Below are 5,461 nucleotides of genomic sequence, written 5' to 3' on the forward strand. Positions count from 1 at the left end.
GACAACACATTTAGGGAACTACAAGCAATCATCAAACCAGACATGGTAACACAAGTACCCATGGATGACTAATATGCGGGGGTAGCTCAATCAAAGCGATTGAGTTTTGTCCTATCCATCCTATAGGTTTGGGCTGGTCACATATGTTGCAGTCTTCAGCTTGTTGACATCGTCTTCAACAAGGATTCTTGAAGCAGAGAGTGGTGATGCGGCCTGGTGTTGAGTTGTCGAGGTTGAGGTAGAGGCTAAAACTGTGTAGTCTTCTTGCTCAACATCCCGGGGACGTGGGGTCTTCGAAGGGGTAGTTGTGTAGGTACTCCCAAAGTCGGCATCTTCTGGTGGCTGGCCTAAAAATTACTAGTCAAAAACGAGGACTTGATCCCCGACGATCGCAAAAAGTGCAAGTCCACGGAGGAACAAGGTCAGATCTTTGACATACTTTGGTGACAACCAAAGACATGATATTATCATTCTTTTATGTGCACACTAAGTCGGCCTCCAATCTTCAATAGCTGTCGTTGGAGATTCATGAGTCTTCCCGAGGGATTGATGTATCTTTGAGTTCGAGTCTCCGGTCTGAGTTGGGGACATCGTCCAATATGTAGGTTTGAAGTGGATGAGACAATAGAGTAAGAATTTTCAAACACTTCTATAAAGCGGAGAGATAAGAATTTAGAAGTTTTGAAGAAACAAGAGGAGTAGAAGCTATGCTTCCGACTAACGAAAGAATTTGTTTGGTAAATAGTTTTGCCCAAGTACTTGTTTCCTAACTAACGTCCATGCTAACTAAGGTCTCCTACGGTCGGGATGGCTCGATACCAGCTACGTGGGGACCCCGGACTAGCTGTCCGAAATACCTGTTATGTATACAGTTCACGTTCCCATGATCGGTGTGTCGTGAACACATAACCGAACCGATATCAAATTACGTCATCCTTTACAAAACGGAATAAAGAAAATTACAATAAAGTCACATGACCCATCTTTACAAGATAGCCTCGAAGGGCCTAATCTAATCATCGAGTAGCGAGAATCACTTCAGCAGCGTAGAGCCCAAGTCATACGCCTTAACCCTACGGGCAGGCGATCGGGAAGACGTTCCTAGCTCGCATAGACGTCGTCAACTCCTTCTTCATCTGTCGAAGTCCTCCAGGTCTGGCCAAGTAAATAGCCAGGGACAAAGCCGTGAGTACATTTGAATTGTACTCGCAAACCATCAAGAAGGTGATAACAATTCTAACTAAAGAAGACAAGAGAGGAAGAATAGTTTCTCTGGTGGATATAGCATGTGAAAGAGAATCAGTTTCTCTTGTGGATATAGCATGTGAAAGAGAATCAGTTTCTCTTGTGGATATAGCATGTGAAAGAGAATCAGTTTCTCTTGTGGATATAGCATGTGAAAGAGAATCAGTTTCTCTTGTGGATATAGCATGTGAAAGAGAATCAGTTTCTCTTGTGGATATAGCATCCCACATCACAGTTGAAGGGGACACTAAGAAAGTCCTATGACATCTCTATATCTTTGTTAAAGCAGAGTTCCTCTACATGAAACACTAGGATGGGTCACCCTCTTTTGTTTCATTTTCCTCGACCATCTCCACATGGTCGGCACACCATCTTTCCCGTACCCTTCCGGTACTTCCAACACACATTTCCTTTGGAAATCATTTTCAAAACCAAAACTCGACACAGCTCTGTAACGGCCATCCCAACCGTCCATGACCGCGGACGCGGCTATTCGAATAGTTTTGACTCTGCAGAGTTTGCACACTTTCACCACAACTAACCGGATACCTATCGTGTGGGCATCGTCCCCGCATAACGACATATGCCACGACGGATACCCGGACATAACCTTTCGCCCATTCGACTTAACACGAGGTCCTACCCTATGGAGTATGTACCTCCCCGGCACCGTGGCAGCTCACCTCCTCTAGAGCGTGGCTCCACCGCCAAGCCAGGAGACCCATAGTGTCTTCCGGACGGGTCAGCCCCGAAGGCCTCCCGTTATACTATTGTCCCAACCATGACAACCCGGACTCGGGGGTAACCGTACCCTTGTATAGTTGTGCGGTGCCTCATGCTAAGAAGAACAAATGTCAAGTTAAGCCCCGTGCCCACGTTGGAGTAGCTATGGTTGCGCTGTTTTGTTGTTCCGGGCGAATACAAAGAACCATGTGTCGTTTTTCTCAAAAACCCAAGTCACACACACCTTCCTCTTTCCAACCATCTTTGTCAAGATCCTTTCCTTTCATAAACCATACGCTTGGGTAAGATTGCCTCACCCAAGGTTTTCATAAACATTTACAACAAGGTAAACCTTGAGGGGTTCCCAATCTAAAGTTTCATGAGTTTGAACTAATACAACACTATGGCCGAGATGAGGGTCATCACGCCATTGAGGGTATGAAAAAGAGGTATTGGAGTGGATCATACTTGCTTGAGCTAAGCATGTATTATGACAACACAAGAGGAAATATACTTTCAGATTTGTGGTGCTATCTAACCCAATCAATAGATAGATAGGGATGAGAATTGACCAACACCAACACCATTAAGGGAAAACAGGCATACTCATCACGATTTGAGAATACACCAAAAACATGGTATTGATACATCTACACTAGAAGGGGGTGTAGTATGAATCTTGTCCCGAGGTGGAACATATTCAAGCTAAATATAGAAAGCAAGTTGGATAGCAATGGCCATGATACCATACACCCAACCAATTACCAAGACCTTGACAAGATAAAACTACTAGAGGTACCATGCTTGCATCCAAGCATAGATGACAACAATATGGAGATCATCACACATAGAACCAAGATGCTATTGATAGCACAAGATGACATCCAAAGAGACATCATATCAGAGATCAAAAGATGGCTTGCCTTGGCTTATTTGTCCCTGGACTTCTTCAACTTCATCAATATAAGAATCCCGTCAATATAAATAAAATCCTTGTCCGAACCACTTCTTCTTCTTCTCCGGAATCGTTCGCATCTATCGTCGGAAAATATAAAAGGAACACAATCAATCACATTGCACCAATCATAACAAGCATGCAACATTCAACAATCAACAAGCAATAGCTAACCACCTTACTATGGGCTAACATACAAAGAACTTATAGATACTGCAAAGCAACTAAAAGAGAACCCATTTTATTTACCTAGTAAAGGTATGAGAGTATCACAACTTAGCAATTGCCTTTCTCGGGTATCACCATGGTATAAACCAAATATCCCCTGGTAGATAACATCCTAAAGAGGACAAGTGCATTAGTTTGACATCAAATACAATCACAAAGCATTTTCAAACATTTTTGAAAAAGTAGAAAACAGTTTTCCTAACTTAATTTGTTCCCATAACACTACAACCAAAATAGGAAGCAAACCATATTCCACATCATTTGGAAACTTAAGCAAAACAAAAGAGCTAATGTTAGGTTGCAGAGGTTTTGTTTTGCAAGCATAAAACAAAGGTTGCCCACCTCTACTAAAATGAGTTGGTCAAGGGTTTTAGATAAACCGAAAAGTTTTGTTTCAACAATGCATGTCACACATAAACATTACTAACAGCAACAAATATGTATGAACAGAGACTAATAATATTTTTCCTAGATAGCCAGTACTAATACAAGACTAACCCAATTGGAATCACCCAAAAATATTAAACCTACAATTTTAGGAATTTCTTTGAATCTGACTGTACAGAAAACAAGATCTGTAAGCCATAAATCGTAGAAAAATCCTAAAAATATGAGGCCACTGGAATTTGAAAGATATTTAAACAGAGATTCACACACAATTGGATTTGGGTTCAAATTGTTTCTGAAACTCTCACAAATGGATTTACAAGTTTATTGCATGTTTTCACCATTTGCTTTAACTATGGAGTTGCAGAACAGATAAAGGTTTTAAACTTGTTTGAGATGATTAAGAAAACATTCAGTAATCCTACATAATTGGAATCACTCAATTAGGTTCAAAAATGGATTTTTGATGAATTAAAATCTAACAGCCATGTCTGCAGAACACACAGAACAAGTTTAATTCACCAAAAATCATACACAGATCAAAAAAATATGAGGTCTGCTGCATCTGAAAGGTATTGAATAGGTGGTTCTTACCCAGTTGGTTTCATTCAAAAATTAGTTTCCAAGCTCCTGGTTTAATTCGACAAAGTCAGATCTGACCAGATCTTGATCTGCAAACCATTTCAGTTTCAGGAGGTCAATCGAAGTGAAACCCCAGCCAATATGAAGGTACGGGAGAGGGCTTTCAACCTCAGTTGAGTTTGCTCAAAAAAGTTTTGTAAAACGGAAGAAATCTCACAAACAGTGATTATGCATGTTTGCAGAACTTTATTTACCATGCAAAATCCGTAAGGAATTTGAGGATGAGACTAACGCCAAGTTGTAGATCTTTTCAATACCTATCTGCGGAACTTTGAATCACTCGATTTGGATCTGCACACAAGATTTGGCGGATTTTACAAGTTCGTACCAGAATCTGAAACAGCAAGATACAGAAATTACTGCAAGGTTTTGGACGAACTTTGCTCAAGAACTTCAGATCTGAGGATAGCTCAAGCTTCTCCATGCTTGGACCAACATGCACCTGCATCAAGATCCAATCTTAGCAAGGGAGGAAGAAGAAGAGGAGAGAAAACCATCTAGGGTTGGGGAGAAGAAGGAGAGGGAGGCTCTCATGGTGAGGAGGAGCTTGACGGAGAGGGAGAGCTTCATCTTGGTGGCTTGCCATGGCCATGGCCGGCCATGGGAGCAAGGGGAGCACCATTTTCGTGGGGAAGTGGAGGAGGAGAGTGTGAGGGAGTGGAGGAAATAGTAGGGAGTGAAAAGAAATGAGGCAAAGGAGAGGAGGTGTGGCCGGCCAAGCTCCTTATAAAGAGGGAGGATGGTGGCTGCCTCCTCATTGATTGGGTGGGTTGGGAGGCTGCTCATCTATTGATTGGGGTAGTTGGGAGGCAAGTCTTGTAGAGGAAGAAAAATAGAGAGGAATGGCTGGCCGAAATTGCCATGCATAGACAATGGCCGGCTCCATCCTTGCCAAACATAAGTGAACAAACAAAGAGATGCACAACATCCATGTGTGTAGGCCAAGGCATGATGTTGAGGAGATGACGTAAATGAGTGACTTTAATGATGATAAGAATATGAGTGGATTCATATAGATAAAAAGAAGTGTGAGGTGATATGTACTCTAAGGATAATTCCCACCACTTTGGTTGTGACAAACATAAGATGAAAATAGATCCAAAGGTATAGTTGAAGAATAAAACTTTTTATTTGAATTAAAAAATGAAAATATTGGCATTGACCACATGCAACAATGCATGAGCATGCCAAGGTAGATGGGTAATGTTGATTTGATGAAGTAAGAATGAAAAGAGAGAGGTGTTAATAAACATTGGTGCCAATGTTGAGGAATGAAGCACT

General features: G+C 41.6%; 1 long non-coding RNA gene across 1 annotated transcript; it reads right to left on the minus strand.

The window, feature by feature from the left end:
• Positions 1-1,088: 1,088 nt before the first annotated feature.
• On the minus strand, positions 1,089-4,936 carry LOC127293908 (uncharacterized). The gene is made up of 6 exons (XR_007846225.2): positions 4,560-4,936; positions 4,375-4,471; positions 4,133-4,209; positions 3,173-3,263; positions 2,892-3,003; positions 1,089-1,155 (listed from the first exon to the last, which is right to left on the minus strand). It is a non-coding gene; the product is annotated as an uncharacterized lncRNA (long non-coding RNA).
• Between the last annotated feature and the right edge of the window lie 525 nt (positions 4,937-5,461).

Source organism: Lolium perenne, chromosome 4, assembly GCF_019359855.2.
Source record: "Lolium perenne isolate Kyuss_39 chromosome 4, Kyuss_2.0, whole genome shotgun sequence".
Lineage (NCBI taxonomy): Eukaryota > Viridiplantae > Streptophyta > Magnoliopsida > Poales > Poaceae > Lolium > Lolium perenne.